This window comes from Rutidosis leptorrhynchoides, chromosome 6, assembly GCF_046630445.1.
Source record: "Rutidosis leptorrhynchoides isolate AG116_Rl617_1_P2 chromosome 6, CSIRO_AGI_Rlap_v1, whole genome shotgun sequence".
Classification (NCBI taxonomy): Eukaryota; Viridiplantae; Streptophyta; class Magnoliopsida; order Asterales; family Asteraceae; genus Rutidosis; species Rutidosis leptorrhynchoides.
The window spans coordinates 194,428,569-194,440,838 of record NC_092338.1 but is presented as its reverse complement, the minus strand read 5'-3'; the positions used below and the strand labels follow the sequence as shown (position 1 = coordinate 194,440,838).

At 31.2% G+C, this 12,270-nt stretch overlaps 1 non-coding gene across 1 annotated transcript; it reads left to right on the top strand.

Moving 5' to 3' along the window:
- Positions 1-4,515: 4,515 nt before the first annotated feature.
- On the top strand, positions 4,516-4,622 carry LOC139856338 (small nucleolar RNA R71). Its single transcript, XR_011761826.1, has one exon. It is a non-coding gene; the product is annotated as a small nucleolar RNA R71 (small nucleolar RNA).
- The last annotated feature ends 7,648 nt before the right edge of the window (positions 4,623-12,270 follow it).

Sequence of the window (12,270 nt, the reverse complement as noted above, 5' to 3'; positions counted from 1 at the left end):
TCAAACGAAGACGAGTTAGATTCTGAAAATTGGTCAGCGGTTAGGGGACTCATATCCGGAGCCAAAGCCACTGACTACGCATCTTTTCGTTTTGTATAGAGGTCGTAGCAGCTGACCGAAGTCAGCCTATTATTTTGATCTCTATTCTTGTCAAACTTACTTAGCTTTTACGATGATGAACGATGATGATGATGACACTTAAACTTATTTTATTCACTTTTACACTTATTGGGACAACATACTAACCTAGTAACCTTTGACTTAGGTTGACGACCTTTCAGACCGACTTACTACTTGCATACTTTCATTATCGACTTTACCGCTCTTATCACTGTGAGTTATAGCATCCCTTTTTACTACTTTTTACTATTTTTGGGACTGAGATTACATGCGCCTTTTTATGTTTTACTTATTTGACACGAGTACTTAAACTTTACATATGTGTGGGTTATATAACGACATAAACTTTCCCCTTAGCACGGTAACGTTTAACTATTGGTTTTTGAACCGGTAGACGCAAATCTTAGATATGGATCCATAGGGTTTGACATCCCCACTCGGGCTAGTCGCACTAGCATTTAACGGGTGTTTAATACTTCGAGGACATACGTACTGGCCAGGTGTACTTTTAGGGCGTGATATTTATATTTACGTTAAGTCTAGTTACCATGTGCCCACAGTTATACATATACTTTTCATACTGTTTTGAAACATTGAAATCTCGTGGTCAATCTTATATTACTGTTACAATTTAAACTATAGCTCACCAACATTATTGTTGACGTTTTAAGCAGGTTTTCTAAGGTGCTTAGAGGTTTGTTGCTTCCGCTGTTAGACTTGTTGTCATGCTGTTTAGACTTGCTGTTAAGGACCTGCTGTGTTAGATATCCACCGCATTACTTAGAGATGTCTCAATCATGAAACTTTTAATTTGCATTCGCAACTTATGTTATTTGAATAATGGATTTGTAATGACCTCTGTGTCACGTTATCTTTTGTAAAACGCTATCTTTTTATGAATGCAAATTGGTTTTCAAACAGCATATAGTATTTGACCGTGTAAAGATCTTGTTGTTGACGAATCGTACACGATGGTATTGTACGGGGCGTCACAATAAAAGCTCCAAAAAGAAAATGCCCTTGCCCGGGCTCGAACCCCCGACCTCCCGAACACCCGACAACACCTTGAACCAGTGGGCTGTGCCCGTTTTTCTGAAATATTACAGAAACTATTAATATATAACTCGTTCTCCTTTCAGTTCTTATTCATCTTCTTCTTCATACAATAGACCTCGTCTAATTCGGCTTCCATCAAATGAAGTTATAATTTTTATTTAAGTTTTAAAACAGAACAAATACATTTAGAATGTTTTAAATTAATTAGTAACGAAAAGTAAAAAAAAAAATTATGTAGCCTCAGCTACTGCTGCTGTTCGTCGGCCTTTTTTACAAAAAAAAAAAAATTTTGATTTTCGAGTTTTATTGCTTTATAGAAAAAGATTATAATACGAAATAGTTTTCTAATCCTATATAGAAACTATTGGAATCATTAATCGAGCTTAAAACCTTAATACATATTCCAATTTGATGATGAACACAAAGCTTTGACTTTTGAAATTTTTACTTTGACTTCAAAATTAAACATCATTAAGAGGAATTGGGTTCTTGAACTGTACAGGTAATTTAAATAAATGATTTCTAACATGACTACATTTCTAGATTTCACTAATTCGTTCAAATTTGATCGATTGTTTATAAGCTCACCCGTAAAAAGTTGTTTCTGCCTTCTTCTACTTAATTCACTCAACTGCAGTGATTTATGATTGATAAAATGATAGAAAATGATTGAAGAATCAGATGGTTAAGTGTATAGACTATGAGGTGATCGAATGGTTTGGTAAGGTTATTGATAGTTGACAGCAAGATCACGAGGGTACAGAAGGCAGCAAATAGAACACAAGAAAATAAGGAAAAGTGGATTGTGACTTCTAACCAATTCATATCATTGATCTAATTCTAACCTAATATATATATAATTACAACAATAATTAATGTTAGTAATAATAAAAATACTAATAATGATAATAGAAATAATAATAATATTAATGATAAAAAAATGATAATTTTATTACTAATAATAATAAGTAACAATGGTAATCATAATAATGAATATGATAAATGATAATAATAATATTATTAATGATAATAATAATTATAATACTATTAATATTAATAATGATAATATCAATAATAACATTAATGATAATAAAAATAATAAGTTAAGTGATAATTAATGACAGTTATAAAAATGATGATTTTTAATGATAATAATTATAATAATTATAAAAGTAATAATGTAACAATTTACATGTATCAAACTTTATATATATATAATTTTAATAGTATTAATAATACTAATATTATTATAATTTTAATGAAAGTAATAATAATATTACTATAACAACTATATTCTTATCTTGTAATTACATCTAATATATTAATATCACATATTATTATTTGTATTATACTATATATTATATGATAACAATTTTTGAATATTTAGGATTTATATGTTTTGTATCTGTTACAATGTACTTATCAGTTATGTATATAAATTATATATATATTTTCAAATTACTATATCTAAAATTATGTTTTAGTTACCAAGTTTTATTACATAGATTAATTGTAAATAATGAAACAATTAATTCAGTGTATATATATTAACACTTAATTAAGGTTGATAAATTTTGTTTAAAAATCAATTACATTCATTGTGCCCTATTAACTAAACAGTTTTAATTAATAAGTTTTAAATTACTTTATATTATCTTTCATAATAACTAAATCACTTAACAGTTTAATTTATAATATATAATTATTTACATATACATTTCTATTTATAAATAGTGGTTCGTGAATCATCGGGAATAGTCAAAGGTTAAATGTGTCCATGTAAACAGTTCAAAAATTTTGAGGTTCAATTAATTAGACTTTGCTTATCATGTCGAAACCATATAAAATTAAGTTTAAATTTGGTCAAAAATTTCTGGGTCGTCACATCATTCTACCCTCTCTTACATTAATGAATACCTCGGTGGACGCTAAAAATGGTCGACCTAAAATTAGAGGAATGTTTGAGTCCTCTTCAATGTCAATGACAATAAATTCGACTAGAAAGGTTAAATTACCTACTTGAACGGGTAGGTTGTCAGCAATTTCCACTGGGTGCTTAATGGTTTGATCAAGGAGTCGAACACTCATTTTCGTTGGACTTAACTCACCTACTCCTAATCTCTTATATAATGAAAGAGGCATAACACTCAAACTCGCACCTAAATCTGCTAGTGCATCATACATGACACAATCACTAAGTAGACAAGGAACAATAATTTCACCTGGATCACCCACCCTGGGTGGAAGTTTTGGTGGAACCGTCTTCACCGGGTTTACTTTTACGGTTTTTGTTTCTTGCACTTTCTTATTCTTCTTCTTCTTTCCAGAGGTATCAAAAACTTTATTACCTATCATTTGCTCATACTCAACTCCTTTTCTTGGAAATAGGATGGGTGGTCTGTATGGTGCCACCACTAGCTTTACATACTCGGGTGGTGGTGGTGTTGTAACTTCTTCATTGTTACTCACATCTAAAACCTTCCCATCTTCTGAAGCTGGTTTTTCAGAATTTGTTGATACCATGTTAACATTCTCATTCCGAGGATTTACTTCAGTATTACTCGGTAGCTTTCCTTGTTCCCTCTCACTCATCATGCTAGCAAGAGTACCTATGTGTTTTTCTAGATTCAAATGGATGCTTGTTGAGTTCTTAATGACTGATCAAACCTCTTATTTGTTTGGGTTTGAGATGTAATAAATTATGTTTGAGATTCCATTAGCTTTGCCATCATTTCTTCCAGATTTGGATTTTTCTCTTCGGTTTGTTGTGGTGGTTTATACAAGCTAGGTCTTTGTTGATTGAAAGTGTTATTTTGAGTTGTTTGGTTATTCGGACCTTGTTGGTTATACGAGTTATTGTTTGGTCCATTTGGATTGTAAAGAATGTTTTGATTTCGATTCAAGTTTGGCCTTGGCTGTTGATAATTATTTTGATATCTATTTCCCGACCTTTGGTTCGTGTAGGAAACATTCTCACGTTGTTCAATCGTTTGCTCGATGTGACAATCTTTCGTTAAGTGTGGTCCACCGCATTGCACACAACTGATTCGTATTGCGTGAATATCTTTAGTCATCTTTTCCATTCGTCTCTCGAAAGCATCTATTTTTGAGGAAACGGAATCAAAGTTATGGCTAGAATCGGCTCTAGCCACTTTAAATGAATGAAAAATATCTTTTTCCTGGTGCCACTCACGTGAGTGGGAGGCGGTGTTATCAATAATTTTGTGAGCTTCAGTTACGGTTTTCTTCATAATGAAACCACCAGCTGCTGTGTCGATGTCTTTTCGTGTAGCAACGTCGACACCCTGGTAAAATATTTATACTATTTGATAAGTGTCTATACCGTGTTGAGGACATCCTCTCAACAATTTTCTGAATCTTGTCCACGCCTCATATAATGTTTCATTTGGCTTTTGCGTGAACGTAACAATTTCTCCTTGAAGTCTCACGGCTTTAGATGCCGGAAAGAATCTTTTAAAAAAAAATTCAACTAAGACATCCCATGTATCAATCGCTCCTTCAGGTAACGATTCTAACCAATCTTTGGCTTCTCCCTTTAAAGTCCAGGGAAACAACATGAGATAGATCTGTCATCCTCAACTTCTCTGATTTTAAATAGAGTACAGATCCTATTAAAGGTTTGAAGATGTTCTTTTGGATCTTCTTTTGGCGTACCACTATATTGGCACTAATTAGTTACCATGTGTAGGATTTGTCCTTTGATTTCATAATCTGGCGCATTAATGTCTGGCTTAATAATGGTGTGACCTTGGCCCGTGCGTGTGGCTCTCATTCGATCTTCCATACTTAGAGGTTCCGTTACTTCCATAATTGAATTTGTTGAATACGAATCACTAGAGGATTCTAATTTAACGGTTTGTGGTTCAGGAGGAATGATTAGTGGTTCAGGATCTTGGAATTGTCCTTGAATATCCTCCGGGTTCTCACTTGTGAAGTCGGGTTCAAAAAATGGATTATCGGAAATTTGAATTAGGGTACTTGGTCGACTAGATGACGATTCTAAAGAAAAATCAACGGCGACAATATTGGCTAGATGTCTTGATCGAGTTACAGGTGGTGAACGTATGAAAGGTGGTGAACGTTTTGCTCGGTGCATTCACTGAATATCCTATTAGTTATAAAAATAAAAAAAATTATACAAGTTATCAAATTAATAGACTTTTCTGATTTTGCCCACGTTTCGAATAGCCAATAGATGCAGCAGGTAGCCAGGACCCTTTAAATCGGAAGCCCACAACTCGCCACTAACAAATCCAACTATTACTACGAACCATAAAATTTTGGATGTCTATCAATTTAACCGCTTAAAATAATTTTTCGTCAAAATTTTGAAGATAAAATCTATGTCCTAAAAACTAGAGCGTCGAGAAATAAGAGAAAGAAAAAGAGCGTCGAAAAATAAAAGGCGAAAAACAAACGTTGAAAAACAAACCGTCGAAAAATAATAATAAGAAAGTAGAGCGTCGAAACTTAGAAGTCTAAAAACTAAAAATTAAAATTACGTCTAAAGGTATTAAAGCTTAAAGGAATTCTAAATCTAAAACGGCAACAACTTAAAAAGGCACTAAAATTTATAAACTGCGTCGCAAAATTCTAAAGCGCCTAAATATTAATCTAAAGAAAAAGCACTTAAGGGTTTTTACGGCAAAGCTTAAATATCTAGAAATATAAAAATAACTACGGCAAAAACTAACTTAAAACTAATTACGAACGACAAATATTACGAAATAAACGATAAAAATATAAATTATAACTAAAATGATAAAAATACAAATTTTATAAAAATATTATTTATATAAAGGATTAATATAAATATGTATATAATAATAACTAAAACTAAAAATACAAATTATATTAAAACTATATAATAATTAAACCCTAAATAATAAATAATAAATAAATTTTTACCCTAATTTCGCATTTAATGATGGGGTTGACCTGTCAGACAACCTCCGCGATTGCAAGGGTTTGTGTGAGTGGTACTCCGAGATCGCGGAGATTTGCAGTTTCAAATTTGGTTGTAGGCTTAAACGCGTTTTTTTTTATACAAAATATATGATAGAATATATATATATATATATATATATATATATATATAATAAAAATAAACTTATATTTAAAAAAAATATACTTAATATAGATAAATCTTAGAAATATATATATATATATATTTTTAGATAATTATATTATTAATAAAAATTAAAAATATAGCGTTTTAGCGTCCCCGGCAGCGGCGCCAAAAACTTGATGTGCGAGGGGTACGAAATAGTATTATTGTTTACTACGAAATACGACGAAATATGGTACAAGTTTTATTTATTTATATAGATGGGATATACCTAAACTATGCAACAACACTATAGGCAGTGTACCTAATCGTAGAGTAGTGTAGTTTTTAGTAAGTCCGGTTCGTTCCACAGGGAGCTAGTGATTACGTACTATATTTTTAACAACTATATTTACATAAAATATATATAATTATATATAGTAATATTATTATAAAAGGGGGGTTTTACCGTTTAATGACCGGTTTGTCGATTTTAAATAAAGCGTAAAGATAAATGACGATAATATAAATGACAGAATTTAAATTGCGATAAAGTAAATTGCAATAATTAAAATGACAGTAAATAAAGGTACGATGAAGTATGAAATAAAAGTATTATGCTTATTTAAACTTCCGTAATCATGATGTTTGACGTTTTGATTTTAATTTGTTTATCTGGGTTAATTGTCATTTGTCCTGGATTTAATTGATACCTATCTGGTTTTTGTCCATAATAGTCCATCGATCAAAATTATAAAATGCTCGTCAAATTAACCTTATTCCCGAAGTCAAATATTCCAACTAATTAGGGATTCGAACTGTAACCAGGTTTTAATACTTTGTTTAATGATTACACCAGGTTATCGACTGCGTATAATCTAAGGTTTTAATACATTGTTAACAATTACACCAATTACCCTTGTATGTAATCTACCCTTGTTTTAATAAGATATGAACATTAATTTACCCACTTGATCAGTTTGAATAATCAATTGCTCAACCCGAATAATTAATTAAATGATCGTAAAAGATGTCGTATAAACGTCACTAAATAGGACATGCATAATCATTTAATAATTATTAGATTAACTAATTTGAAGATAGGTTTGATAGATTCTAAGAGTTGTCATTCGATTAGACAATACCCCCATCTATTAATAGTCCATAGTCCAATGACCACATATGTCGGTCTTTTGTCCAAACCCGAATTATGGTACAAAATTCAATAACCCCGTCTTTAATATTTAGTCTAACATCACGATTACTTCTTCTCAAATAAGCATAATAATAACTTAGTTACGAGACATTAATTTAAAAAAGAAGAACATAGCTTACAGTGGTATTTAATCGCGTAGCGTTACTCGGACAGAGTTCCGACTTTAAAACCCATAAAACATTTCTTACAATAACCTTATTATTATTAACTTAAATTAAAATTAAAATTATAATATAAATATAAATTATAAATATAGATAGAAAGAAAAGATTGAATTAATCAATCTGGTGTACTTGATCGAGCAGAATTCGTTGGCTTTTATAGGCATTTTGTGACCAGGCAGCTCCGCGAGTGCGGTACTTTTGTGCCTTACAGCTCCGTGAGTGCGGAGCTTCGGATTCCAGCTCACCAAATTGAGTTAAACGTGGGCTGCTGAATATTATAATATATAATATAATAATATATAATTATATATATATTTTATTATATTCTTGTGCATAGTTGACTTGTAATTTTAGCTCCGTTGAGTTGTACGTTGATGCTCGGTTTATGTCTCAGTTCCGAATTTTCGAACGCCTTTTCGTACCCTTAGATATCTTGTACTTTGCGTTTCCCAGCTTGTACTCTTTTCATTTTTAGGCGTTTCTCATCAATAAATTGAACCACTTGGATTGTACTTTGTACTTTTTAGCTTTTTGGTCATTTGTGTTTTCAAATCGTCGTTTTCTTCTTTTGTCTTCTCACTTATTTATTTAAACGATTATTACATAAAAATAGAACAATAGTAACTAAAAGCTTTACATATTGGAAGGATATTGGTATTAAATATATGTTCCTTTTTAGCATTATCAATAGGTCCCTAGCAACTAGCTATGTTTTTAAAAGTTGATTCATTCCAGCATGAGGTAGGGACCGCATAGATGCTAACCCACGTTAACCGTCCAGGGTTGATACAATTCTTATCCCATTTTCCGATGTTTGAGATCCAATTTTTGATGCTATGTTCACCTTTTAGAATATTATCTACTGCTTGCTTGGATTGAAACAACAACATAACATCTAATCCTCCTAGGTACTTGATCGCGAATTTGTTTAATCCCTCTTCTACACATAAAGTTGGGAGAATTTCTAGCGTGTTGATGCTTGCTACTTCACTAATCAGAGCTCTCGAGGCAAGCATCTTTTCATTTTCCGGATCGGTTTCAACATTGATTGTTCTGCTTATTTTGATATGGAGGGGTTGGTTTTGGATCAAAGTTGTTCATTTTCCGGTTACTTCACTGAAGCTCCTTCCATCACGGAAAGAGCTGTTGGGTGTTTTAGGTAAATTGTGCGTGTTTGGGGTAGGTTTAGGGTAGGTTTAGACTGGTTGTTTGTGGTAGCAAAGGGTTTAGGGATATGGTGAGGGTTAGGGTGTTTTTCTTCTCTGGCTTTGTAAACTCGCATTCTAGTATCACCAATATGAACGTTGCTTAGTTTGATGGCGAAGTTTTCAGCATCACGAATCCCTTCATATCGAGCAAATACAAACTTTTAGCCATTCGCTAAGGTTTTTCTAGCCATGTAAATATCTTTTACAACTCCATATTTCTTGAAGAAACCCCAGAGGTCTGCTACTACCCACGTTGCCAGAAAGTTGAAGAAGAGGAAAGAGGTTAGGCGTTGATTGTTAGCTCTCGTCGAATGATACCCATTGCTCCCGTTGTTGTAGCCTCCTTGCTCCGCCGCCGCGCCACTCGCCGTGCCATTGCCTGCATATTTCTCTCACCACATTTTCTCTCACTAAGATGTATAATATAATTTATGATCTGTTGTATATATGTTATGATTTATTTTTGAGTAATTAAATATATATATATATATATATATATATATATATATATATATATATATATATATATATATATATATATATATATATATATATATATATATATATATGTATATATATGAGAGAGAGATTATCGGATGAGCATTGTTTTAGAATAAAGGAATAAGTAAATTTATTTTTAAATTTCATGAAATTTAGTTCGATTTAGAGTTTGAAATTTATGTTTTGGGATTTTGTGGGGTTACTATTTAGTGTTTATATTCTAAAAAGTAGCTTTTCCCATAGAAAAAAAAATTCAGAGCGAGTCATCATACTTTTGATGTAAGATAACTAAATATGAGGTTTTTGTTAAATTTAGTCTAATTTAAAGTTTATGGTTTAGGATAACTAAATCCTAAACTCTAAACTGTTCGTGTTAAACGCTAAATTTAAAGAATAAATCTAAATCTTAATTTCTAAACCCTAAACAAAAAACTTTTCATTAGTCGTTAGTCATTTGCGTTATTTTTGATTATCATACATCAGATATATGATAACCTGCAGTGAATTTTTTTTATATTTAAAACAATAAATACTAACTTCATAAATTAAAACAATCCTAAAATATATACTCTTATTTTAATGTTATAATAATAACAAAGTTACTTATTCCATTATCCCAAAAAGTTACTTACACCGAATCTTAAAATATATATATATATATATATATATATATATATATATATATATATATATATATATATATATATATATATATATATATATATATATATATATATATACATATATATAAATTAGCGAAGAAATCTGCTTATAAACGAGTACATTGGCTCCGCATAGAGGGTAAATCTCGAGTAATCATGCGTCACGAGTGCGAGATCTGGTACTGGCTGAACTGCATTATCCGTGCCCTCTGCTCACTCTCCCTTTATGAACTATTTGACATATCCAGGAATTGAACCCGGGTAGTGTGCTTCATTGGGCACCTCGATGGCCACTCAGGCTAGCTTGTGTGGTTAAAAGTTTTTGGTAATATATATATATATATATACATATATATATATATATATATATATATATATATATATATATATAAGGTCATCATTAAGAGGGAAACACTTTTTTGAGATAAGAGTGAAGTAAATTTTTTTTCCCTTTTAAATTTTCTTTTTAATAACCATTAAGTTTAGGTGAAAATATGAACATTTAAAAAAGAAAATTTATGATCGATAATGTTACTCCGTATTATTTTGACCAGAAAATGCTAGAAGACATGACAATAATCGATAAATGTCATTCCTAATAACATTCCTCGTGATGCATGTTATTCTTCGAATGTTTTTTTTTTCATCTTCTATGAAGTTTTTTTCAAAATTTATTCAGATTTAGAGTTTAGGGTTTAATGTTTTGAATTTAGGTACTAAACCCAAAACATTAAACTCTAAATCCTAAACTCTAAACCGTTCATGTTAAAAACTCAATCTAAACCCTAAACCCTAGTTTCTAAACCATAATTTATAAACCCTAAAGAAAATGCTCGAAGAATAACATGCATTACGATGAAATGGATGATATTTATTGATAAAATTGAAGCTTCTATACACTTTCTCCTCCGACTTTCTCGGAGGCGATTTGACTTTTAAACTACAAATCTGACGGCGCCGGAGATCGACAATGGGAAGATCGCAATATCTGATGAACGAAGATGGATGGTTCGTCAAGGTTAGAAATAACAGTAAGGAATCCAAACCTATTCCTAATCCGTATAAAAATTTGAAGGATAGGGTTTCTTTTTCTACTTTTTTTTTTGTCACAAACTTACAGGATAAAATTGATAAGTTAGGGTTACGATCTTTGTGTGAGTCTCACGGTGACATCAAGGATACGTATGTTGCATTCAAAAGATTTAAACAAGGAAAACGTCTCGGTTTTGTTAGGTTTATGACTTAAAAGATGAAGAAAGATTCGCAAGGATTCTTTTGTCGATATGGATTGATGATGTTAGGCTATATGCAACGATTGCCAGGTTCCAAAAAGAAAAATAGCCGAGATCTAGAGGAGCCTGTGAAGAAGATTCCGGTTAGGGTTAAAAAGAATACATCATCGGACACCTCATGCAACAAAGATCAAGGTACGTATGCAAGTACGGTGAAGGGTGGGAGTAAACGAATTCAGATACAAACGTACAAACCGATTCAAAAGGTTACGTTATCGAAATAAGTTCTTGTGTAAATCTCAAATTCTATGGAGTATGTATTTATTAAATTGAAAGATGCAACCACAATGGGTTGTATCCATAAAGCAATCAGAGAAGAAGGATGTTTTGAGAACGTGGATATCGAGTACGTTGATGGTTTATGTGTAGTGACCCTAAATTTTCCATGATTATATATTAAATAAAAACTATATTTGCATGATTAAATATTTCTAACATGTTAAGCAATCAAACTTGTTAAGACTTGATTAATTGAAATGAATTTATGTAGACAATTGACCACCCCGTTTACCTGATGATTCACGAACGTCATAACTTGTGATAATTATATAATCGTTTTATTTTTTTATGATGTAAGTTTTTATTTTATATATATATATATATATATATATATATAAGAAGAAATACAATTAAATCAAAGATGTACAACTAAAACACTATTTGCTACAGTAAAACACTATTTAATACAGTAAATTTTTGCTTTGCTGCAGTAAAATACTATTTGTTACAGTAAAATACTATTTTCTACAGTAAAAACTATTTACTACAGTAAAATACTATTTGCTACAGTAACACACTATTTACTACAGTAAAACTATTTACTCGTATTCAATCCGTATTAGTATTCGTACAATACACAACCTCTAAATGTATATACTATTGGTATATACACTTCAATGATCAGCTCTTAGCAGCCTTAATGAGTCACCTAAACATGTGGGAACTATCATTTGGCAATTAGCATGAAATATCTAAAAAAAATA